The sequence below is a fragment of the Heterocephalus glaber genome, unplaced genomic scaffold, assembly GCF_053883595.1.
Source record: "Heterocephalus glaber isolate CG9 unplaced genomic scaffold, H.glaber_assembly_v1.0 deba00001457, whole genome shotgun sequence".
Taxonomy (NCBI): domain Eukaryota; kingdom Metazoa; phylum Chordata; class Mammalia; order Rodentia; family Bathyergidae; genus Heterocephalus; species Heterocephalus glaber.
Genome location: NW_028258305.1, coordinates 16,030,195 through 16,057,709, shown reverse-complemented (window position 1 = coordinate 16,057,709; position 27,515 = coordinate 16,030,195). Strand labels below are relative to the sequence as shown.

The 27,515-nt window shown below is 37.6% G+C and overlaps 1 long non-coding RNA gene across 1 annotated transcript in view; it reads right to left on the bottom strand.

The window, feature by feature from the left end:
* Window positions 1-244: 244 nt before the first annotated feature.
* Window positions 245-27,515, bottom strand: part of LOC147826968 (uncharacterized) — a 45,565-nt gene continuing 18,294 nt past the window's right edge. The window contains exons 5-7 of the long non-coding RNA XR_015453110.1: window positions 14,204-14,313; window positions 10,624-10,770; window positions 245-8,344 (exon numbers count right to left, since the gene is read on the bottom strand). This is a non-coding gene — a long non-coding RNA (uncharacterized LOC147826968). The remainder of the gene's footprint in view (window positions 8,345-10,623; window positions 10,771-14,203; window positions 14,314-27,515) is intronic.

Here is a 27,515-nt window from a genome sequence, read left to right as displayed (position 1 = left end):
CTTTTCTTCCTATTTCACATTATCTATTATACCTTTTAGTCTTTATTTACACTTTGAGTTTCTCATGCTAGAGAAACTATTCAGTATTTACACATGTGTGTCCTATTTATTTCACTTAAGAGTATCACCACAGGGGCGGGGATTTAGCTCAGTGGTTCCACCACCTGCAAGCGCAAGGACCTGAGTTCGATCCCTGGTACAAAAAAAAAAAAAAAAAAAGAGTATCACCACAATGTGCATCCATTTAACTATAAATGTCTCTAGTTTCTCATTCTTTATGGCTGAGTAGTACTCAATTTTAGAAAAAAAAACACATTTTCTTTATCCAGTCTCCTGTTGATGGGCATTTGGGCTGTTTCCAAGTTTTAGCTATCATGAATGGTGCTGCTATGAACATGGGTGCACATATATCACTGTGGTATGATTCTTTTAATTCTTTGAGGAAGATACCCAGCAGGGGAATAGCTGGGTCAAATGGGACTTCCAGTTCTAGATCTTTGAGGTATCTCCATATTGATTTCCACAGTGGTTGCACCAGTCTACGCTCCCACCAGCAGTGGAGTAGGGTTCCTTTTTCCCCACAGCCCCACCAGCATTTGTTATTGGTTGATTTTATGATGGCAGCCATTCTTTCTGTGTGAGGTAGAATCTCATTGTTGTTTTCATTTGCATCTCTCAAATGACCAGTGATGTTGAACATTTTTTCATATGTTTATTTGCTGTTTCTACTTCTTTGTCTGAGAAATGATTGTTCAATTCAGATGCCCATTTTTGGACTGAGTCTTTAAATTTGGGAGGTTTGATTTTTTTAAGTTCTTCATAGATTCTGGATAGTAGGCCTTTGAGGAACAGCAGGTGAAGATTTTTTCCCACATTGTGGGTTGTCTCTTCACACTGCTGGTGGTTTCTCTTGCTGTGCAGAAGCCTTTTAATAAGAAGAGATCCCACTTGTTGATTGTTTGTGCTAGTTCACAGGCATCTGAGGTTTTGTTCATAAAATCTTTTCCTATACCAATGTCTTCAAGAATTCTACCTAACCTCTGTTCCAGCCGATTCAGCATTTCTATTTTACTATTTAGGTCTTTACTCCATTTTGATTTTAGTTTAGTGCATGGTGAGAGATATACGTCTGGTTTTAATCTTAGGCAAGTTGAAACCCAATTTTTCTAACACCATTTATTAAAGAGGCTATCTTTCCTCCAGTGAGGGTGTTTGGCACCTTTGTCAAAGATGTGGTGGCTGAGTGTGTCTGGAGTTATTTCTGCATCTTCTAATCTCTTCCACTGGTCCTCAGGTCTGTTTCTTTCCCACTACCATGCTGGTTTTAGCACAATAGCTTTATAGTATAGTTTCAAGTTGAGGTTTGTGATACCCTCTACCTTGTCTTTATTGCCTAGCATGGCTTTTGCTGTTCTAGGTCTCTTTTTGTTCCAAATAAATTTTTGGATTTTTTTCTCCATGTCTGTGAATTATGCTGTTGGGATTTCAATTGGGATTGCATTGAATCTATATAGCAGTTTTGGAAGTATAGCCATTTTCACTATGTTAATTCTTCCTACCCAGGAGAAAGGGATGTCTTTCCATTTTCTTATATCCTCTCCAATCTCTTTTTTCAGAGTGCTATAGATTTCAGAGTGGAGGTTTTTCATTTCTTTCATTAGGTTGATTCCTAGGTATTTCAATTTTTTGGATGCTATTGTGAAAGGAATTGATTGCCTCATTTCTCTCTCAGTGTGGCTGTCTTTTGTCTACAGAAGAGCTATTGATTTTTGTATGTTGAACTTCTATCCAGCTAATTTACTGAATTTGGTTATTAAGTCTAGAAGACTTTTGGTGGAGCTCCTTGAGTCTTCTATACAGAGTATCATGTCATCTGCAAATAATGACAGTTTGACTTCTTCATTTCCTATCCTTATTCTTTTTATTTCTTTCTCTTGTCTTATTGCTGTGGCTAATGTTTCCAAAACCATACTGAATAGGAGTGGTGATAGTGGACATCCTTGTCTTGTTCCTGATTTTAGTGTGAAGGATTTCAGTTTTTGACCATTTAGTATGATATTGGCTGTTGATTTTTCATACATGGCTTTTATCAGATTGAGGTAGAGACTGTCTACTCCAATTTGTTGTAGGGTTTTTTTATCATAAATGCATGTTGGATTTTGTCAAATGCTTTTTCTGCATCTTTTGAAATGATCATAAGGTTATTATCCTTGGTTCTATTAATATAATGTATTACATTTACTGATGTGCATATTTTGAACCAGCCCTGCATCCTTGGGATAAATCCCACTTGGTCTGAGTGTAAGATCTTCTTGATGATCTTCTGCATTCTATTTGCCAGTATCTTATTAAGGATTTTTGCACCTATGTTCATTAGTGAGATTGTCCTATAGTTCTCTTCTTTGATTGGGTCTTTCTCTGCTTTGGGAATCAAGGTGATGTTTGCTTCCAGGAATGAATTTGGGAGTATTTCTTCCCTTTCAATTTCATGGAAGAGTTTAAATAGTAGTGGCAGGAGTTCCTCTCTAAATGTCTTGTAGAATTCAGCAGTGAAGCTATCAGGACCCGGGTTTTTCTTTGTTGGTAAGCTTTTAATTACATTTTCAATTTCATTGATTGATATTGCATTGTTTAGAATTTTTAGGTCATCTTTGTTCAACTTTGGTAATTCACATGTATCTAGGAATCAGTCCATTTCTTCTGTTTTTTCCATCTTATTGGCATATGTTTTCGAAGTAGGTATTTATGATCCTCTGGATTTCTGCTGGGTCCATTGTAATTTCATTCTTTCCATTTCTAATTGTCTGGATTTGGGCCTTTTCTTTCCCTTTTTTGACAAGGTTGGCTAAGGGTTTGTCAATTTTGTTGATTCTTTCAAAGAAACAACTCTTGGCTTCATTGATTTTTTTCTATTGTTCTCTTAGCCTCCATTGTGTTGATTTCTGCCTTGATCTTTATTATAATTTCCTTCCTTCTATGGCCTTTGGATTTGTCCTGCTCTTCTTTTCCAAACAAGCTTGAGGTTCAGCATCAGGTTGTTTAATTGGGCTTACTCTGTTTTCCTAATATGAGTATTCACTACTATGAATTTTGCTTGTAAGACCACTTTCCTTGTGTCCCATAGATTCCGATATGTTGTTTTGGCCTTGTAATTCATTTGTCGGAACTGTCTGATTTCTTCTTTAATTTCCTTGTGACCCATTGGTTTTTCAGAAGTGTGTTGTCCAGTTTCCATGTATTTATGAAATTCTGGCAATTTATTTTGCTATTGATCTCCAATTTCATTGCACTATGGTCTGATAATATACAGGGGATAACTTCAGTTCCTTTGCACTTAGGTAAACATGTTCTATGAGAGAGTATGTGGTCTATTTTAGAGAACAACCCATGTGCAGCTGAAAAGAATGTGTATTCTGATTTTGTGGGGTGGAATACACTGCAAACCTCTGTTAAGTTCATTTGTTCAAGAGTTTGATTGAGTTCTAGTATTTTGTTTATTTTTTGTCTAGTTCATCTATTTGTGAGAGCGGGATATTGTGGTCCCCCACTACTGCTGTATTAGTGATAATATGCTTTTTCATGTCCATTAGTATTTGTTTTATATGGCTGGGAGCAAAAGTGTTTGGTGCATATATATTAATGATTGTCATCTCTTCCTGTTGGATTCTTCCCCTTACAAGGATGTAGTGTCCTTCTTTGTCTCTCTTAATCAGTGTTGGCTTGAAATCCACTTGAACTACAAAGAGGATAGCTACTACTGCTTTTTTTCAGGTTCCTGTCACATGGAGTATTGTTTTCCACCCTTTAACTTTCAGTCTATGAGTTTCTTTTTGAATTGTGTTTCTTTTATGCAGCATATTGTTGGATCTTGCTCCTTGACCCATTCTGCCAGTCTATTTCTTTTGATTGGTGAGTTGAGACCATTACCATTGATGGTTATAACTGATACATACTGACTTATCATTGTCATGACTTTTTCTTTTTGTTGGATTCTCCCCCTTTGCATTTAATTTCTTGTCATGCTTGATGGATTCATTCTGTTGGGCTTCCTGGGCTTTTGATCTTCACTGTCTTTTCCTAGGATATTGTCTAAAATTTTTGAAGTGCTGGTTTGGTATTCATGTGCTTTTGTCATGAAAGTACCTTATTTCTCCATTAATTTGGAAAGATAGTTTTGTAGGGTACATCAATCTGGGTTTGAGGCTGTTTTCCTTTAGGGCTTGGAATACATCACTACAAGCTCTTCTTGTCTTGAGGGTTTGCACTGAGAAGTTTGCTGTGTTTCTGATGGGCTTTTCCTTGCATGTGATTTGTTTCTTTTCTCTAACTGCTTGTAGAACTTTGTTCTTCTGTTGGGTTTCTGAAATCTTAACTATTATACTATGCCTATATGTAGATTTTTTTTTTTTTTTGATCAAGGCTAGTTGGAGTCCTATATGCCTCATTTATCTGTATGTTAAGTTCTTTTCCCCTGCTTGGGAAGTTTTCTGCCATTACTTCTGTGGATAGTCTTTTTTTTATGTCATCTGCACTCTCTCCTGTCTCTTCCTTGATTCCAGTCACTTTGATATTATTCTTCTTTGCATTGTTTAGCAGCTGCTGGATTGATTTCTCATGGTCCCTTACTATTTTTAAGAAATTTTTCTTTTCCTGGTCACTAATTGCAATCCCATCTTCTATATCTGAAATTCTATCCTTGCATTGGTTCATTATGCTGCATAAATTTTCAATGGAGTTTTTAATGTTTGCATCTGTTTTATGGATTCCATTTGTTTCCTATGTTGGGATTCCATCATATTCCTCAGCTCCTCTATTTTTTTTAACCTGTGTCCACTCTAGATTTATTAATCATGTCTTGTACTATGGGCACAATCTCTCCTGTTATCTGAGAAGCTATTTCTGATTTCATTTTTTCCAGGTCCCCTTTTGTTGCCAGTTCATGGAGTCCAGGTGGTTGAATATCAGATTGTTTCATCTTGTTGCCCTTTTGGTTTCCCTTAGTTGATCTAGAAGTTTGATTTGGGGACTTATTTATGTGTCTTCTCATTTCAACAGATGCAGCCTGCTTTATCGTTTTTGAGGTGACTTTTTGCTCATCCAGTGTTCTTGAATTTTCAGCAAGCCACTGAGCAGCTTTTACTCCGCTGCTCACCAGTACACCAATTCCTGGGTTCAGAGTGGTGGCCTCCTAGATCCCTGAGCTGACCTGTTGTCTGGAAGGGCTTCTGGCTGGGTCTTGAGTACACTTGGGATGGTATCTAGGCATGCCTCTCACTGGGTCCCCTATGTAGCCATTGTCTGGGAGGACCTTTGGTTGGAGGCTGGGCACCCCAGTGTCTGTTTTCTGCACAGGCTTTGGCTAGGGTCTCCTCTCACTTATCAATTGTATCAGGGCAAGCCTCTGGGTAATACTTGTGTTCCTGTACAGCTCTTCTCCAGGCAGGTCCCTGGCTGTGGCTGATGGTATGGAGAGCCTCTGGCTAAAGCCCATGTGCCTGTGCAGCCCCTTTCTGGGTGAGCTTTGGCTTGGATGGGTGTGCCAGAGCCTCTGGGGTTGGGGTGTAGCCTTGGCTGGGATCCATCTGCAGCCATGCAGGTCTGGGCCACACAGCTGTTCCCCGGGATCGGCACTCACTTAGGGATGGAATGGCGGGCATCGGGCAGGACACCGAGTGGAAAACAAATGAAATTATGTTACGATACAAAGGATGTAACAATCATATGTCCCAATTTCTTTTAACCGAAGTGTAACTTCATGTTAAGCATTTTGTTTTACATACTTGTTAGTGGAATAGGCTATGAAATTTATCCCACAAATATATATTTAACAATTCTTAAATTCAATTTACTTTGACTCTGTTTATGTTAGGAAGGTGAAAATAGAAGTTTTGGTTTTCATACAGGTAGCAGTGGCAGGCGTCACAAAAAATACAAAATGATATAAGTCTAAGAGATGAGATTATTTTTAGAAAATAACAACCCCTGTAGAAAGCATTTCCTAATATTGGAAGCTAAATTATTTTGCAACTTCATATTACAACAAATTAAATAATGTGTGGACCTTATACTAATACATGCATACCCATGTTTATAGCAGTACAATTCATAACAGCTAGATCTTGGAAGTAGCCTATATGTCCATTAACAGGTGAATGGGTAAAGAAAATGTGGTATTTATACATAAAGGAGTACTATTCTGCTGCAAAAAAAACTTGAATCATTTGCAGGAAAATTGGTGCACCTTGAGACCATAATGTTAAGTGAAACAAATCGGACATCCAAGCTTAAATATTGCATGGTTTCTCTCATATGAGAAACCCAAATTAAAACAAGGAGCAAAACAAAAGATAGATGATAAGATGTAGGGATACAGAGCTTTCTCAAACAGGAGAGGGATCAAGAGATGGAGGGAGTGGAAAGGGAAGAGAAAGAAAGGGAATGAAAAAGGAACTGGGATGTGTTGTGTACATGTACCAACTCCACACAAGGAATGTAGACATTATGTACTGCAAACACATACTAATAAAAATTTAAACAGGTAATGTTCACATGTTCAAATTTAAACAGTATCAGAGAATAATTTTAAAAGTTTCTAAAGGTTCACAATAATTTTCTCAAGACATCTAGGCTCATAACAAATGGATCTGAAATCTCCATAGATTTTTCTGTACATAATGAATTTTGATAATATGGGAAAGGTCAGGAACTCAGCTAAGGTGGTCACAATGCTCATTAATTCTGAGCAGCATGAAATATCATACTATTTAATATCATTTTTCTTCACTGTATGCCCTTTCCTTAATTTTCAAAGCAAACAATTAATTCTCTGCTTTGCACCAACATGTTTTGATGAATAAGGATTTCATAACTTATGAGATGATCCATAGCTCATTGTGTTATACAATAGGAAGTCAACACACAGGATTCTAGCAGATTTAGTTTGAAACATTTCACCTCATGGAAACTCACTCTTTTATTTTCCCATAGATATAAATTGTAGATTATTTTGTGGATATTTCCCAAGTAACTAAGTATATTAATTTCTGAGTATAACATAATATGAATTTTAAAATAAAACCCCTGTTAGCACGCTTACTCTCATTTTGTAAAATGCTGGAGTCATCTTAACACGGGAAAATAGAAAGGTGCCCTTAAACTTTGATAAAATAGCAGTATTAAAAATAACATTTTAAAAATACAGTTGTTAGGGAAAACTACCTCCAGTATTGAAGATTCTTCACTTATTTGAAGCAGTGTAATTTGAATATATTTAACACCTATGTAAATCTTCAGGGAGGTAATTATATTGAAGATACTAAGGAAATCTTAATCAAATAAACATTATCTGCTTCTTTTTTCCCTCCTTCTTCACAAGAGCATTATATCTCTAAGAGCTTTTCACTTCTAGCTCTATTTATTTGATTTTTATAACATATTTTATTTTATTTTTTTGGTACCGGGGATCAAACTCAGGTCCTTGCATTTGTGAGACAGGTCCTTGCAGCATGACCACTGAGCTAAATCTCCGGCTCTATAACATATTTTAAACTAGCACCATGCTAGTAAGGTAAGTAACAGTCCTACTCAAACCTTGACAAGACACATGGAGAAGTCAAGTGTTATCTTTCTTAGGAGACATGCATTTCCATGCTGATTAGTTTTCAAGAAGATAAGGGTGTTCAAAGTCTAGTAGTAAATTTGATAACTTGAATATAACACACATATTTATGTATGTATGAGGTATTATTGAAAACTACTTTCCAGTAAAAGACACATTTTCAAGAGTCCCCCTCAAAACAGTCCTTCTCACTTTGAACATACTTATACCCCCACTTTTGCCACTTTCTGAGGTCATTCTGGAAGTCTCCTTTTGTGTATTTAGTTGCACTGTGGTGGCTGCCTCAATGTCCTAAATCGATTTAAAGTGCTTACCTTTCATGGTCATTTTGACTTTTTGGAAGAACCGGAAGTCACACCATGCCAGATCCAGTAAATAAAGTAGATGCAGACACATCATAATATTTTTACAAGCCTACCTTTCTATTGGATAAGATAGTACTTGGCAACAGCATTCACCATATTTTTTATCACAACTCATAAAGACAATCATGATAAAAGACTTCCAGAACTGCTTCAGAAAGTGGCAAGAACAATGGGATAATCTATGGGAGTATACTGAGGGGGATTTGTGGAAATGTGCCTTTTACTTTAATAAATTTTTAATTTAAATATTCACTGTATTTTTCAATTACACTTCAGAAACATCACTTACCACAGCCAACATAGAGAGGGAGAGTCTCATGTACTTGGGGAAATATTTATTACTACTCCTTTAGTCTTCAATCTCAGTGGAGAGGAAGAATGAGAGTAAGAAATCATATTAACCTTCTTCTTAATAACTCCCAGCCATCAGCCCTTGGTTCTAGACAAATTGATGTCACTGTCCCCTTACTGCTTTTGCCTTGCCCATAACTCTGCTCTTTTCCTGTCCTCTTTGATCCTAGAGGACCTACCTCCTAGCTCCTTGACTGTCACTCTTAACTCCTCAAGGAAGCATGCTCCATCACACACTGGAAGTGATTGCTCCTACCACACACAGCTCCCAGAACCCTTATGACTGGTCTCACACCTGTCACATGCTTCACACCCAAGGAACAGTCCTTTCTCCCTATATATGCCATTTTATTCTTCCTTTGCTTTATATTTCTTACTGCCTACAAAGATTTCTTTATATGGCACATGGAATTTGAGATGGGCCCTGGTTGTTGCTGAATTTCATACAAATGATAAGGAAGATGAAAGGGAATTCCACATCAGGGATCAAAGCTCAACCGAGAATTCTGACTGAGGCTTGGGCAGACCTTACACAGGGTGAAATGAGTTTCCACAACTAGTACTGGACAGTGATCTATATACATCACAAGTCCCCACCTCTGTTCTGGTGACAAAGTAACATAAACTGATGCATATAATGTCATATACACTACCCATAATGTAATTTTAAAAGAAAATATGACAGAACATAATTGTGAATAGCATGAAAATGGCAAATGTTTATCTTGGAAATATTCCTGAAAATTGTAGGATGACTACCCTTTTATCCTAATAGGAGCTTGGTTCAGAACCACTGATTGAGGACAAAAGTAGGAAGTGAGATTTTATAGGTAGGGGAGACAAGTTTATTTTTACCTTAGTCTACGTCCGGCCACATACGCTCATATTGCTTTCCACTTAAACTCTCACCAGAATTTAACATGCCCATGTACTAATCTCAGATACTATATATATATATATATATATATATATATATATATATATATATATAATCTTATTTCCTCTCTTTTTTTTTCAGAGAATCATTTTCTTCTTGCCTAGTTGATTGGCATGACTGTATGAACATTTGGCATTCTACCTGAATGAGAATGAGATGAAATGGCAGCTCTCCCAGCCCTCTTATTTCACAGCATAGAAGTAAAATTAGCAATGGAGAGAATGTCATAATTCAGATGTGTCTGTCCTGAGATGTCTGAAAGTGACTAGGAGCAGGAATATCACAGTCTACTCTGAACCACAGATAAGAACACAGATGCTCTACCCTGCTGTCCAGAGTGACATCTACTGGTATCTCCAAGTTGAGGGCATAACTGTACAGCATTTCTTCCCTTTTCCTTAAATAAAAGTGGAGAAGTGGTGATGCAAAGATATATGGGACACTGAATGGCCAGTCAGGAGTAGAGGGCATGTATATGGACCCAGTGCCTCCCTAGGAACTGAGATGCCGATCCCCCAGCTTCTTGGAAGGGGAACCTGTGTTTAATGGAAAGGAAGAAGTTTTATAACAGGTGAAATGGAGAGAGACTGAGATAATATCATATTCTTTCCTGTTAGAGAAATGCTTTCTCTATCCAAATGGTAGAGTCACCAACTACCCAATCTTAACAAAATAGAGACAGTTTTCCTACTGAAAGATGACAACGTTCCAATCTGCCAAAATGCAATGGACCAATTCAAGTGTGCCATTCTATTCCACTCACATAGCAAGAGACCTGAACTGACTGCTAACACATCTGTGACACTGCTTCAAAACTGACTCTACTTTAAAAACCAAAAATTGCAGTATTATCCAGAAGAGCCTCCAAATATCTCCTGTCCAATGGCTGTATTAAATGGCTATCCTTATGTGATAATAACCATACCCTTACACCATAGATCAAAGAGGCTGAGGAGTAGAGACACACACTGTGACTTCTACTCTTGACAGATGATGGCCTCATGTACAGATCTCACAGAGAGAGAGAGAGAGAGAGAGAGAGAGAGAGAGAGAGAGACAGACAGACAGACAGAGACTGAATGTTGAGTAAGAGCTCACTGTAACTTCATTCTGGGCAGTCTTTCCTTTTTTATCCACTCCCTCCCCACAAAACTATCACATGTGAATGCTTACTGGCAAATAATATTTTTTATCCTTTGGCTTATAAGTATCATCTTTTTCTTTTTATAGTTTTACTTTCTCCTCTTTTTCTAACAAAATACTCTCAATCAGATACACTATGGCCCTGGTTCCACCATCTCACTAGGTAGAAAATGACATCCTAATTGTCAAAAATAAAGGGCATCTCTTACCTGAGTTTAATATTTCCTTGATTGTATTTCTCTCTGCCTTTGGTTTCCAGCTTACTAGTTCTTCTGACTTCACTTCTTCATTCCTGAAGTTCTGGTTCAATTTCACATAGTCCATCCACAAGCATTTGTGTGAGAGTGTGCTCGATGCTGGAGATATAGAGATAAACAAAATGCTCTCCTTACTACTGATTTCTCTTCCTCAAGTCAGCTGATAAGCACCTGAAGTCCATGGGTTTTGTCATAAGACTTCTTCTTGTGTGACGGTCTCTCTGAAAGAAGCATATCCACTTGCACTGGCTGCAGCCTCTACACAAACTATGGGTAGATCTGAATACCCCGGCCTCCTCTCTGTCGGCTCTCTAGTTCTTTGCTTCCAACAACACATCTTTATCTCAATACATACAAAAGCCAGTAGCCAAAGCAGGATTTGAATGTTCCATTAATTCTATTGAAAATTGTTTTGATGCTAAGTTTGCATGGCCAAAAATTGTACACATAATAGCCTCAACCTGATTTCTCTCCCTCTCTCTCTCTCTCTCTCCCTCCCCCCCCATCTCCTTGTAATCCTCATCAAACCTTCAAAGAGTTTTTTTGAATGCAAATCTGATCATAGCACCATCCTACTAAAATAGCTTCAGTGATTCTCTCCTGCACAAGACAACCTTAAATCCCTTGGAAAATTGATATTCATTATTTATGGTTTTCCCTATCCCCTGAAATTTTCCTATCCAGATCATCTATCATTACTGCTTCAGACACTACACAGACTGTGGACATGCTGAACTGTTTACTGACCCCTGACATGAGTGGCTATCCACACATGGATATATTTAAATAGGGCTTTCTTGCAAAACTTTTTTTCTGAAAAGCAGGTACCAAAGCTATCTAAGCAACTCCAAAACAGTCCAGGAGGCTGACCCTTGAAGAAAAGACTATAGGTACATTGCAGAGAGAGTAAGAAGGCTGGGAATCATGCTAAAGATGCAAAAGGCCACTGAGTTTATTTCTCCAAGCAGTTTTCCAAAGGAAGAAATCCCTTGAGAAGTTAGGGTCACAGTTGGCCAATCCAATTGTTAAATAAAAATAACAAGACATGGAGAGTGTAGCATAGGAAAAAAAGTCAACCAATATTACTTGTGATTGTTGAACTGGCCTTTGAAGCTAGAAAGAATCAAGTCTGTTTTTTTAGAGGCCCATAGCAGCCTCAAGCTAGACATCAAATCAAATTCAATAATCTATGTAAAGAAAGCCTCTTTTTAGTTGCTGCTAAATTTTCTATCTCTATTTAAACTAATAAATGTGCTCGTAGAAGAGGTTAACAATATGATGAGGAAATTTTTCTTCTCCATTAATAGCTGAGATGTGAAAATAACAAGAAACTATAGGCAAAACAAAATGCTGCCAAGAAAGACCAAAATATAAAGCAAAGCAATATCTAATATGTGGAATGATTTTGAATAATCGATGGCATGTATAGAAAAAAAAACAATTTGACTTTGATTCCTAGAACATTCTCCCTTGAGCTAAACAGGTTTAGTGATGCAAAGGGCTTGAGCAGCCCTGTCCCTGTGGCTTTGGTGTTTACAGCCCACACCCTTGCTCTTGGGGCAGCTCTGCTCACTGCCTGTGGCTTTACTAAGCAGAAACTCCACATTCCTGGCATCTGCAACTTCCTAGAGCCTCTAATGCACTTTTACTTCACTCTCACAGGTTCACGCTTTACCTTTTCAGGGCTACACTGCCTGATTTCGCACACCTTCCTCTGAAATCTGGGAGGAAATCTCCCTAATCTCACAACTCTTGCATTCTGTAGGCCTGTGAAACTAGCACTATGTGGATGACACCAAGGTCTGCCATCAGCTAGAGCAGTAGCCAGGCCCTCTTAGACTCTGAGTGCCAGGATATCTGAGCATTATGAAACAAAACTCAAGGAACCAATTCCCTAGGCAGCATTTCTTGAGTGGAGGGCTCAGGGGCTCTTCTCAAATAAAATCTTTACAGTTTTGTACATTAATCCTTTTAAGGTCTTACTAATTTTTGAGAAGCCCTAAAGCCACCTATTTATTGTCCCAATGCAAAGTACCTAGCTTCTTTTTAATGCTAATCCATTCAACAGCCATGCTGCCCTTTGCCCCAACTTTGCAGACTCTTTTTCTCTGGCAAAACTGAAAACTTTTGAAATGAATTTTTTTCCTTATTATCACTGTAAATTTGGCTCAAAGCAACTCAAAGTACCCATTCCACACCCTAAATGTTCAGCTACCTTAAAATGTTCTCCCCCATATTAATTAGTTCATCACCTTAATCTTAGTTTTGTGCAAAGTGCCAGGGTATGGGCAAAATGTAGACAAGTTTTCTGCCAGAACAAAACACACATGGCCTCAAGTCCAACTGCCAATGGAGTCCTTACTTCCATCTGAAACTTCCTGAGCCTTGTCTGTGCTGTCTGCATTTCTATCAGCATTCTAGTCCTCTGAGCTCTGACCAGAATCTCCCATCAAGCTCTGCTTTCAGTATTCTAGGGCTTTTCTAACTGCCATCTCCAAACTTTTCCACACTTCTCCCACAAACCACTTGCAAAACTTTCTGAACCACATGATCACGTATAGTCTTAGCATTGGTCCCATTCCCAGTACTACTATATGTCTTAGTCATTTTTTCTTCACTGGGACAAAAATACCTGACACCCACAGCTTAGAAGAAGAAAGGTTTATTTTGGCCCATGGTTTTAGAAGTTTCAGTCCATGGTCAGCAGACTCGAATGCAAGAATGACATGGTAGTGGTCCTGGAGCAGAGAAAAGTTGCTCACATCATGGTGGCCAGGAAGCAAATAAAGAAAAGAGAAGCTGAGGAAAGATAGATATATACCCATCTATGTCATGCCTCCAGTGACACATCTAATCCAACCGTACCCCACCTCCTAATATTATAGGTAGCTAATAGGTAGAAATATGATAGGTGGTCATATTGGGCTGAGCCCAGGAGAGAGTCAGTGCAAAAGATAAAAACATATATATTACAACTGTGGATAGAGGCACATCTGTTGCAGGCCAGGCCTCCAGATAAAGACAGAATGACCAGGTCTACATACTTCCCCAAGGGATAAGTGATAGCACCTGGGCCAAGAAACATTGGTCACCTCCGGTAGGTAACGAAGACCTCTGGATCCATCCTTTCCTAAAAAAGTTCTTTATTCTTTCCAGGTACACTATGTACACTCGCTACATGACTTGCTTCCCCATGAGATCAATATTACCTAAGTGGCTATACTTGTAATCTTACTGGTTGATTGTAATTTTGGCCCACAGTGTACCCACCTCTTCAATTTGCACTATAAAACTTCCCCTGTGAAGTCGGGTTCCCAGAAAATCATTCATGCCCCATCATGTCTCTCAGGAGCTAAAAATATCTCCCGCTCAATAAATATTTGCTACTCTTAACCTCCATTGTTGCTTAGAATTCATTCTTTGATTTTGGAGAACATGAACTTGGTGTATTTGATATCCAGCAGGTTGGAAGTTATATTACTTTCCCTATTTCATTTGGAGGTCCTATGTCACTAACAAACAGTACATTTACCTCTGAAGAGCACAGCACCTCCATGATCCAGTCACCATCCAAAAGTCCCACCTCTGAACTTATGGGACTTTTGTGAGACAGTCTAGATGTAAAACATAACAATATGTGATCTAAAACACACAAACAGATAGGGAGACAAAAAAGACATATAAGTGGATATATTGAAACAGAAATGTTAAAGTTGTAAATGGTTGTTTCTGTGGAATGATTTTAATTTTCTCTTCTAGGTATTTCTTCCTTTTCATTTGTCTTCTAATAAATAAATACATTATTTTGTAATTCAACATTTTTTTAATTTAAAATTTTTTTCCCTTAAATTCTTTTATTGGTATATTTTAGGTATACAATACATTTACATTTATCATTGGGAACTTGTATCTTTACATGATGTATCTTGGTTCTTATTTTTTCCCCATTTCCTGCCCTCCCTTCACCCCCTCCACCTTCCCTATTTACAAAGACTTTGCTTCCATTTTTTCCATTTCTCATAATTTTTCCTTTCCCTTCATTCCTTTCCCCTACCCCTCGGACTTCCCCTACCACTTTGGACATTTTCTTCCTATTTCACATTATCAATTATTCATTTTAATCATTGGAACATTTTAGGTATACAATATAATGACATTCATCATTGGAAATTTGTATCTTTGCATAATCTCTCTTGATTCTTATTTTTCCCTCTTCCCCTGCCATCCCTTTGACCCTTCCATCCCTCCCTGTTTACAAAGAGATTGTTTCCATTTTTTCATTTTCTCATATTAATTCCATTCCCTACTTTGCTTTCTCCTACCCCTCCCACTTCCCCTTCCCCTTTGCCCCTATGCTTCCTATTTCACATTATCTATTATACCTTTTAGTCCTTACTTACACTTTCAATTTCTCACACTAGAGAACTATTCAGTATTTACACATGTGTGTCCTACGTATTTCACTTAAGGGTATCGCCTCAATGTGCATCCATTTAGCTATAAATGTCTCTAATATCTCATTTTTTATGGCTGAGTAGTTTTCAATTTTATATAAAAAAAATCCCACATTTTCTTTATCCAGTCTCCAGTTGAAGGGCATTTGGTCTGCTTCCAAGTTTTAGCTATCATGAATAGTGCTGCTATGGATGTGGGTGCACATATATCACTGTGGTATGATCCTTTTAATTCTTCAGGGAAAATACCCAGCATAGGAATAGCTGGGTCAAATGGGACTTCCAGTCCTGGTTCTTTGAGGTATCTCCATACTGATTTCCACAGTGCTTGTACCAGTCTACACTCCCACCAGCAGTAGAGCAGTGTTCCTCTTTCCCCACAGCCCTGCCAGCATTTGTTATTGGTTGATTTCATGATAGCAGCCATTCTTTCTAGCATGAGGTGGAATCTCAGCATGGTATTCATTTGCATTTCTCAAATGACCAGTGAAGTTGAACATTTTTTCATGTGTTTATTTGCTATTTCTGCTTCTTTATCTGAGAAATGTCTGCTAATTTCAGATGCCCATTTTTGGATTGGGTCTTTAAATTTGGGAGGTCTGATCTTTTTAAGTTCTTTATAGATTCGAGATAGTAGACCTTTGTCTGAGAAAGAGCAGGTGAAGATTTTTTCCCACATTGTGGGTTGTCTCTTCACACTGCTGGTGGTTTCTCTTGCTGTGCAGAAGCCTTTTAATAAGAAGAGATCCCACTTGTTGATTGTTTGTGCTAGTTCACAGGCATCTGAGGTTTTGTTCATAAAATCTTTTCCTATACCAATGTCTTCAAGAATTCTACCTAACCTCTGTTCCAGCCGATTCAGCATTTCTATTTTACTATTTAGGTCTTTACTCCATTTTGATTTTAGTTTAGTGCATGGTGAGAGATACACGTCTGGTTTTAATCTTAGACAAGTTGAAACCCAATTTTTCCAACACCATTTATTAAAGAGGCTATCTTTCCTCCAGTGAGGGTGTTTGGCTCCTTTATCGAGGATGAGATGGCTGAATGTGTCTGGAGTTGTTTCAGCATCTTCTAATCTGTTCCCTCATCCTCCAGTCTGGTTTTCTGCCATTACCATGCTGTGTTTATCACAGTGGCTTTATAGTATAGTTTCAAGTTGGGGATTGTGATACCCCCTGCCATGTCTCTGTTACCTAGAGTTGCTTTTGCTATTCTGGGTGTCTTCTTGTTCCAAATGAATTTTTTATTGTTTTCTCAAAGGCTGTGAAGTATGCTGCTGGGATTTCAATTCGGATTGCACTGAATCTATATAGCAGTTTTGGAAATATGGCCATTTTCACTATGTTGATTCTTCCCAGCCAGGAGCAAGGGATGTCCTTCCATTTTCTGATATCATCTTCAATCTCTCTCTTCAGAGTGCTATAGTTTTCACAGAAGAGGTCTTTGATTTCTTTTGTTAAGTTGATTCCTGAGTATTTCAGTTTCTTGGATGCTATTCTGAAAGGAACTGTTTGCCCTATATCTCTCTCAGTGAGTCTGTTGTTTGTGTAGAGGAAAGCCATTGATTTTTGTATGTAGACCTTGTATCCAGCTACTCTATTCTAGAAGACTTTTCCTGGCATTCTTGGGGTCTTCTATATAGAGTATGATGTCATCTGCAAATAATGATAATTTGACTTCTTCATTTCCTATTTTTATTCCTTTTATTTCTTTCTCTTGTCTAATTGCTATGCTAATGTTTCCAAAATTATATAGCTCAAGAGTGGTGATAGTGGACATTCTTGCCTTTTTCCTGATTTTAGTGTGAAGGATTTCAGTTTTTGACCATTTAGTATGATATTAACTGTTGGTTTTTCATAGATGCCTTTTAACAGATTGAGGTAGAAATTATCTATTCCAATTGTTTGTAGGGTTTTTATCATAAATGCATGTTGGATTTTGTCAAATGCTTTTTCTGCATCTATGGAGATAATCATATGGTTTTTGTCCTTGGCTCTATTGATATAGTGTATTACATTGATTGATTTGTGTATGTTGAACCATCCCTGCATTCCTGGGATGAATCCCACTTGGTCAGGGTGTATGATCTTCTTGATGATCTTCTGCATTCTATTTGCCAGTATCTTATTAAGGATTTTTGCATCTATGTTCATTAGTGAGATTGGTCTATAGTTCTCTTTTTGGTTGGGTCTTTCTCTGGTTTGGGGATCAAGGTGATGCTTGCTTCCAAGAATGAATTTGGGAGTATTGCTTCACTTTTAATTTCTTTGAAGAATTTAAACAGTAGTGGCAGTAGTTCCTCTCTAAATGTCATGTAGAATTCAGCAGTGAGGCCATGAGGACCTGGGCTTTTCTTAGTTATTAAGTTTTTAATTACATTTTCAATTTCATTGGTTGATATTGGGTTGTTTAGAATTTTTAGGTCTTCTTCATTCAACTTTGGTAATTCATATGTATCTAGGAATCAGTCCATTTCTTCTGTTTTCCATCTTATTGGCATATAGATTCTCAAAGCAGGTATTGATGATCCTCTGGATTTCTGCTGGGTCCATTGTAATTTCACTCCTTTTTCATTCCTAATTGCATGGATTTGGGCCTTTTCTTTCCTTTTTGTGATAAGGTTGGCTAAGGGTTTGTCAATTTTGTTGATTCTTTCAAAGAACCAACTCTTGGCGTCATTAATTTTTCATATCATTCTCTTAGTCTCCATTGAATTGATTTCTGCTCTGATCTTTCTAATTTCCTCCCTGTCTGTGCTTTGGGTTTGTCCTGCTCTACTTTTTCTAGAAGCATGAGGTTTAGCATCAGGTTGTTTAACTGGGCTCGCTCTGTTTTCCTAATATGTGTATTCACTGCTATGAATTTTCCTCATAAGACTGCTTTCATTGTGTTCCATAGATCCCAATATGTTTTACTGTTATTGTCATTTAATTGTAGAAACTGCCTGATTTCTTTTTTATTTTCCTCTGTGACCCATTGGTTATTTAGAAGTGTGTTGTTCAATTTCCATGTGTTTATGAAGTTCTTGTGGTTTCTTTTGCTATGAATCTCCAATTTCTTTGCACTATGGTCTAATAATATACAGGGGATAACTTCAATTACTTTGCACTTACTTATACATGTTCTATGAGCAAGTATGTGATCTATTTTGGAGAATGATCCATGTACAGCTGAAAAGAATGTGTATTCTGATGGAATACTCTATAAACATCTGTTAAGTTCATTTGTTCAAGAGTTCAATTGAGTTCTAGTATTTAATTACTTATATTTTTTCTAGTTGATGTTTCTATTTGTGAGAGTGGGGTATTGAGGTCCCCCACTACAATTGTATTAGTGCATATATGATTTTTCATGTCCATTAGTATTTGTTTTATATAGTTGGGTGTACTAGTGTTTGGTACATAGATATTTATGATTATCATCACTTCCTTTTGGATTGTTCCCTTTACAAGGATGTAGTGTCCTTCTTTGTCTCTCTTAAACAGTGTTGGTTTGAAATCTACTTGATCTGCAAAGAGTATAGCTACTCTTGCTTTTGGGGGGGTTCCCACCACATGGAGTATTGTTTTCCACCCTTTAATTTTCAGTCTATCAGTCTAATTTTGAATTGTGTTTCTTTTATGCAGCATATTGTTGGATTTTGCTTCTTGACCCATTCTGCCAGTCTATTTCTTTTAATTGATAAATTGAGACCACTAATATTGATGGTTATAACTGATACATACTGACTTATCATTGTCATGACATTTTCTTTTTGTTGGATCCTCCCCCTTTACATTTAATTTCCTTTTGCTCCTGATGGTTTCATTCTGCTGTGCTTCCTGGGGTTGTGATCCTCATTGTCTGTTCCTAAGATATTGTCTAAAATTTTTGGAGTGTTGGTTTGGTATTCATGAAGATCCTAAGGTGCTCTTTGTCATGAAAGCATCTTATTTCTCCATCAATTTTGAAAGATAGTTGTGCAGGGTACATCAATCTGGGTTGGAGGCTGTTTTCCTTTAGGGCTTGCAATACATCACTCCAAGCTCTTCTTGACTTGATTTTTTGTGTTGAGAAGTCTTCTGTGATTCTGATGGGCTTTCCTTTGTATGTGATTATTTTCTTCTCTCTAACTGCTTGTAGAACTTTGTTCTTCCGTTGGGCTTCTGGAATCGTAACTATTATATACCTATGTGTAGATTTTTTTAATGAAGGCAAGTTGGAGTCCTATATTGCTCACTTATCTGTATGTCAAATTCTTTTCTCCTGCTTGATAAATGTTCTGCCATTACTTCTGTGAACAGTTTTTTTTATGTCATCTGCACTCCTCTTTCTTCATTGACTCCAATCAGTCTTATCTTATTTTTCTTTGCATCGTCTAACAGTTGCTGGATTGATTTCTTGTGGTCCCTTACAATTTTGAAGCAACTTTTCTTTTCCTGGTCTCTAATTGCAATCTTATCTTCTATATCTGAAATTCTGTCCTCACATTGGCTCATTCTGCTGTATAGACTTTCAGTGGAGTTTTTAATCTCCTGGAGATCTGTTTGCATCTGTTTTATGGATTCCATTTCTTTCCTATGTTGGGATTCTATCATGTTCCTGAGCTCCTCTCTAGATCTATTAATCATTTCTTACACTATGAGCACAATCTCTGCTGTTATTTGAGAAATTATTTCTGATTTCATTTTTTCCAGATCCTCTTTTGTTCTCAGTTCAGGGAGTCCAGGTGGTTGATTATTAGAGTGTTCCATCTCATTTCCCTTTGGGGTTGCTTTATATGATCTGGAAGTCTGGTTTTGAGACTTGTTTATGTGTCTTCTCATTTCAACAGGAGGCTGGGTGGTGCTGTTGGCACCAGTGCAGCTCACCTCCTCTGAGCTGGGAGCAGTGGAATAGTGGCCCAGAAGCCCCTTTTTCTGTGCTGAGAGTGGTGGATGGCGGCCCGGAGTCCCTTTCCTCTGGGCTGGGAGTGGTGGAAAGGCAGTGGCCTAGAAGCTCCTTCCTCTGAGCTGGGAGCAGTGGAATGGGGGCCCAGAAGCCCCTTCCTCTGGGCTGGGGGTGATGGAATAGCAGCCTGGAGGCCCCTACCTCTGGGCTGGGCATGGTGGAAATACACAATTAGACATTTTTTTTAAATGGTGTGGTTGTGTTTGTACAGTATTGGGAGGGTATCTGAAAGGGATCATTTATCTGATTGGAAGGAGTTTTTCTCTTAAAATGTAGAATTTCAATAGTCTTATTTAATCTATTAGAACTTCTAGTTCTTCAGAAAGCTAGACACTTCTTTGATAAGCTCAACAGTGCCCAGATCTCCTCTAATTAAAGAATATGATTATCAGACAGTAATGTCACTGTAATATGTAAATATCATTTAGCCCTATACATTTCAGATTTTAAGAAAAAAACTACTTTCCACATTCTACTTGCTTATTAAAATATAGAGTTTATCTGGTTTAAATACAGAATTTTAACAAACCAGCTGGTCATGCTTTGAGTAACAGGACCTATGTGGTCTCTGTGACAAATACCTATCACAAAACTTGACAATACAATAATTTAAGCAATAGACTCTTTAAAAGATTCAAATAAATTGACACAAGGTAGGAATTTATAATGGATTTTATAGTAGCTGAAGGGCTCAATACATCATTCAGCACAATCCTTCATCTTCAAGCAGATAAAATTCCATTATCATATTACCAATAAATCAACTGAGACCCATTAAGGGTTAGTGACTTCCTCCAGGTCACATAGAAAATGTGTGAAAGGAAAGGAATGCAAACTCTAGCCATCTGCCTCCTTTGAAAGAGCTTTTCCTGACAAAGTGTGTGGTGTCATTGGGCCACAGTGAAAGGAGCATCCAGTGTCACAGACTCAAGGATACTTGCTCTTCTTGACAACTTTTGTCTGGGAATGTTGGCAACAGGCCCCCTGCATCATCTCTCACATGAATTCTCAAAAATTTCTTCCTGAGACCTCAGGAAGTTTCAGTTCTGCTTGTAACCTCTACAGTCATTGCTCTCCATTCTCCAAGTGGACTTTTACTCTATGCATAGTGCTTTTATATGTAAAGACCAGGGACCATGCCTCTACCACTGCTTTCAAAGCTTCCTCCTGAACCCTCCTTACCCTCTCAGAAGTTTTCCTTTTTCACATATGTGTATCACATAACCCTCCAGAATTTATCCACACCTTTCCTTCATTCTAAAACCTTAATATTCTCATTGTTAATCAATTTTGAGAGATTCTGACTTCTTTCACGAGGGGTAGATGTGGGAGTGTTGAAGGTGAGTAACATGGGGGACACACTGCTTGACCTTCACCATCTCAAAGTATGGGGTGGGGAGGGTAGGAAGCTAAGCTGTGAGTCATGTGTACATAAATCATTTCCCCACCACAATTACACTGTCGTCTTATAGTTCATATGTGTGAAAAGTGCTATGACAACAGAGGAGAAGGTGACATCAACTCCATAGGGCACTTGAGCTAGGCTTGAAGGATCAGTTTAAGATCACCAGGATATGGGGGAAGGACCTTCAGAGAAAAGGAATATAAATTTGGAATAAGAAAAGCCCAGTGAAACAGAGTATTACTATTATCATTTTTACCTAACTCAATTTACTAAAGTGGCATATGACACCATGGCATACATGGCAGTATAGAAATGCTGCTGCCTGTGTTGGAGACACAGCCTGAAACTGAACCTGAGAAAGTATGGCTCCCTGTGTGAACTGTCACCCTACTGAATAAGCCAACATTGCCTGGCTCATGTGGCATCTTTTCTGGGCACAAAATTTCACTTTAAAGGACATTGGAAAGCCAGTCATGAAGCAACAAAAACAAAAGCTCCCTACATCCCCCTGCTGCAAAAACTCTCCTTTAGAGGAGATGTCAAAGCTAAGAAAACAAATAAAAAGTTGTTCTGAAAGGAGAGGCAATTAAATTTTTGCCAAACATGACAGGAAGCCGAGAACTGAAGCAGACAGAGTAATGTCTATCTTTGGCAAACCAGACAGTGAGGAGACGAGTATGTGTCTTTGATGGCAGACTTTATTTTAGAGGTGCTAACTGACATTTTGAAAGGACATAAAAACATAGAGAGGAGAGAGCTCTTCAGGCCCCTGCTGTCTGGGCTGCAGAAGCTCCCAAAGTGCCCTCGGCTAAGGCAAGATAAGGTGCAGGAAAGAAAAAGAGAAAATATAAAACAAGTTTCTATCTTAAAGCAGCCATATAATGCATTTAAGTTGGAAGTATAACAAGAAATATTTTCTGGCTCTTGAAAGCTTCACAGAAGGGATCATGGTGGTAACAGAACAGAGTTATGTCTATCATCTGACCAATAAGCAAAGTGCATGCATGTTTTTATAGGCAAGCTTGTGCCAATAGCCAAACAAGGACAGAAGCTCTTTTCTAAGGTCACCAGTTCCTTCCTGGAGTCTTGAAGAAAGCCCTTGAAACTTTCCCACAGGCACTCTTAACAACTGAATAGGTGCCTATTCGAGCATACTGAGGTATTCCATTCTCCACTCAGTTTGCTTGCCTTCTCCTTGCTTCTCTGACCCTACTGTGCAGTCTCTCTTTAACATGCTGTATTATTTCTTGATCCCCTAAGACATTTCATTCCATCAAAGAAGTTTGGATTTGAATATTTCATACATCTTCATTGTATTTGACCTTGGGACATCTCATGACCCAAATTTCTCCCTCTACCCCAGGGTCATGTAGACATTTTATTGTATCTTCAAAATGATGAGGGTAGTAGTCTTCCCCACAATTTAGAATTCATATCATTCTGGGAAGGGGAATAAATAATAAAAACTGGAAAATTTCAGTAGCCAATGAGAGTATGATCTGGAGGATAATCTATTTCCACTTCTACATTGACCAACACTCACTTAAACTCAATGTAAATACATACAGAGGAGGAAGAGAAAATAAAATATATAGAAAAATATCCTGTGTACCCATTCCATCTCTTATGGCTTCACACACCAAAATTCCTTACAAATCCCAACAACCTAGCAGTTCCAGTGAACTCACTGCATGCTATAGCCAGTACTTTCATTCAGCAAGTTTCCAAGTTCCCACTTTAGGCATGATCCTTTGTTAGAGAATGTTGGGATGAAGAAGGTATTGGGCCAACCTTAGCAAAAATAGTATAAGAAGTATCAGGATAGGGCTAATAGGCAGGGTTTGGAGACCAAGTTCAGTTAGATAGGACAGTGGACAGAGCAAGTTGATCCTAAAAGAGTAAGTCTTAAGATCTCAGAAGTCACTCAGGGATCAGCAACAACAACTCTTGCAAGAAGAGTGGGGATACGTGCAAATCCCAGCACCCAGACATTTCTTTTCTATACTGTTTTAGACTTCTTGCTATCTGAAAGAACCCAGAACATCAAAAATAAATGAACCCAGGAAATGGTTCCAGGTGTCTCTCTGTTGAGAGAGCCGGGAAACAAACTACTAAATACTCCATTATGTTAGAAATGTGTTATTTGTTAAATGGCTAAAACAGAAGTATATGTGTCCATATACTAAAATAGCTCATTTTAGCCCTGGCAAGATTTCAAAAGAACAATTTGAAAGGTAAGAAAAGGGAGGGAAAAAGAGAAAAATTAATTCTTTATTTTTCAAATGACTGGTGTATACACAAAAGCTCAAAGAAAACAGAAGTTTTGCACAAATTACAAAAAGCCTTCTCAATTATTTTCAAAAATGCAATTTAACCATGAGGAAAACTTCTAATTTTCTGAGATGATGAAAGAGAAGGCCGATTTCTTAATTGCATGGTTGCTGAAACACATTAGGAAATGGATGGAATTTCAAGATTGAGAGTCTGGCCACATACTTTCTTTTATATTTCCACTTTGTTGGAAAAAAAATGGAATGACTCAGGAAAATATGTAGCCGTGTGTTAAGAAGCAGAATGGGAAAAGAAGACAGCTCACAGAAACAATGAATCATTAAAAAATGTTAGATAAGAAGTATTTAGGTTAAAAATCTGAATACCTGGAGATAATTCTCCAGAACTAAACTCAAATAAATTAAAACATACATTTGCAATTTATTCTTGGGGAATTGCTGCAAGAAGCAGATAGGAAATGCTTTCTCTTTCCATTATTTTGCAAAACACAGAGAGTAGTTTTCCAGACAATTTTGGGCCTTTACAAAAGGCCAAGGAGCAGCAGATCTCTGCAGAAGAGGTCACACACTCATAGGCTGAAGATATAAAGCAGCCAGATTCAAGTCAATAGGAACATCAAATTAGTTTCCTGGTTATTGAGTGGAGAAGCCACTCCTATGCCCTGGTCCCTGAACCACAGCCTCAGCCACACAGCACAAGTCAGATACTAATCTAGAGAAAATATCAATTCAGCCAAAAAAAAATAGAGAGGGGTAAGGAGAATTCATAATGACCCAGATTGGATATACGTGTGTTTTAATTTTCTGTAAGGTCAAAAGCAAGTAGGAGAAAGAAGTGCCTACTATTTTTTTCTTTATGAAATTAAACCATGTGCTGCAATAGTCATTTTGATTCTTAGAGGTTTGTAGATGTCTTTCTTTTCTTGGTAACTGATAGGCTGAAAAGCACTCTGTTATAAGTGTTTATGGAGTGATTCCTATTTGTAAAGTTAGCTGACACTGTGGGGAGGGAGTTGACCAAAGGACATTTCTGGATCCTTGTAGTTCTAAAGTAGAACTATTTTAAAGGTCTGACTTGAGACTATAATATAAATATTAGCATTCAACATTTTTCAAAGATACATATGAGGTCTTCAAATAATTGCTGAGGGAATGAATGAATGATTTCTTTGCAAAAATAAATGACAAAGGGTACCTTTCCTATAATGTAATGTTTCTCTAAAAATCTATGACCAGACTTGAGAAAATAACACAAATACTAAATACATACAGAAAATATTAAGGTATATATTTAAACATGTATTTCCTGTGTATTTAACTTAGGTAATTTACTATACATCTTTGTACTCTTAAGGTTCCATTATTTATCAATGTTAAATGGTATTCAATGACACTATTTAACTCCTCTCTCTGTTTTTCCCACATTTAGTGTATTATTTTTATATTGATACAGCATACAGCATTAACAAACTCTTCCTTGCTATTTACCCACAACTTTTTTTAAATCCAGTTGAAAATTAAATATACTCATGATCAAGCTCTTTGTCAAAGTCTCCTCTATCATACTTTTTATGAAACTCACCCTCTGAAGTTTTCTTAGAACTTTGAGGTACAATATTCCTTGAAGTTTTTGCGTGCCCCATAGTTTTTCTATAGCTGTTGTACTTGAAGGACAACTCAAACAGAATAACCTGCTTCACTCCCTTACTTTTCTTGAGTATTCTGAAAATGTCACTCCTTTAGTTTCTTACTTTGAATGTTTCTGTCAAGAAGTCTAATGTCAATCCACTTGTTCTCTTTGCTATGCTTCAAACATAATAATTCAGGATCAGTTTTTGTTAGTAAAAAATGGACCTTATAATATAACTATTCAGGTCTTTGTTTCAATAGATTTTCTTGAATATAGTTTCCAACATTAGTTCTGATCCATATTTGCTTTTCTTCTCCTGTGACACCAAAAATATGTGTTTGCATCTTCTATGCTTGCCTTCTATAATGTTTGTTTGCTTGTTTGAGACAGGGTCTCTCTATGTAGTCCAGGTTGACCTCAAATTCATGGTGATTCTCCTGCCTCAGCTTCCCAAGTGCTGAGATTACAGCCATGCACCACCATGTCTGGCTATGGCTTCTACAATTTTCTCTTTGATGTTTTTCAATCTCTTCATTTGTTTTCTTTTCTAGATTTCTCTCTATTTCTATCATCCATGTCACCTGCAGCACTTTCAGACACAAACATTTCTCTTTGGCCATGCTATGGACTGGATTATGTCCCCCAACCAAGAAAATAATTCATATGTTGAAGCTCCAGTGTGACTGTATTTGGAGACTGGGTCTTTAGGAGACAATTGAGGTTAAATGACATCACATGGGGGGCTCTATTGAGATAGAACTGATGGACATAGAGAGAGTGACACAGAGAGAGAGAGAGAAAGAGAGAGAGAGAGATTCATATCTATGCCAAGGGAAGACCATATGAACATACAATGTCTGCCAGAAACCAGGAGGAGAATTTTAATCTGAAGCTAGTATCTACTTGACCTTGATCTTGGACTTTCCAGAATGAAAAGATGGAAAAATAAGCTTCTCTTATGTGAGCCACATAGTTTTTAGTATTTTGTTAAGGCAATCGAGTGGCTATAATAGTGGTTTTGTAATATATTTTTAATTATTGAAGTGCTTTTGGCTTTTTCTTCATTTTTCTCCTGCATTCTGATAATTTTCATTATATAGTTTTCTACTGATTTTCTGCTTGTATTCTCAATTTTAAATTTATAATTCATAACACCTTTTTGTAACTGCAGTTACTTTTAAAATTACTTTTAATTCATTTTGAAATGTGGTCTTATAGTGTTGCTTTATGCCTGTAAATTTTCAAAAGTTTTGATGTTGAAATCACTTTTATTCTTACTCTCCTGTTGTCTTCTTGAGTATCATTGTCTGGATACTAGGTTTCTATTCTTATTTTTCTCATTTATTTGTGCTTGACTTTTCTGGAGATCCTACAAGGATGATGGAGATGAGTGTTTGGAAGGTGCTCCCACTTTTCCAAATCAATATCTCTATCTTTATTACTATAATATAGGGCAGATTTTAAAAATATGACATCTTTTACTTCTTCTTCAAGTTCTCCCAGTCCATTTTATTTCAGTAACACTCATATATTCAGCTTCTTCCTTCTCTCGCTTAACCACCAAGCCTCCAAGGAGACGCTCCCCTTTCCAGTGTATCTTTCTTTGGCCGCAAGTGGTATCTTCTCTATACTGCTAATTTTGGTGTTGGTCACTTTCCAAGCCCCTTACTATTAATTCTTCAATAGCCACTGTCCTGAACCCCAAGACTCTAGATGTTGCTGTTAGTTTTTCCTCTCAGATACAGTCCTCTTCTGGATTAACATTGTCTGATCTCTGAGTTCCACCACCAACTCCACCCCTCACACAGCCCCTTCCTGACTCTCCTTGAGCATGAGCTCTAAAGAAGACTTGGATTATCTACAGTGTTTATTTCCCCCACTCACTCATAAATAGAAGCCTCCTGCTTATAACATAAATAAAGGCCAAAGCTCTTGTTGGAGCTTCCTTTGTATGTGAATGGCTCCTCGGAAGAGGAATGGATAGATCAGTAAATAGGGATCTATTAATTTGCCACAGAAACCCAGAAGTATAAAGAAATTTTGTTAATCTTTGGCTAACTTTTCAGAGTGCCTTTAATTAAAATATACTTTCCTAACTCTTCCATTGAATAAAATGAAAAATAGGAGCTAAC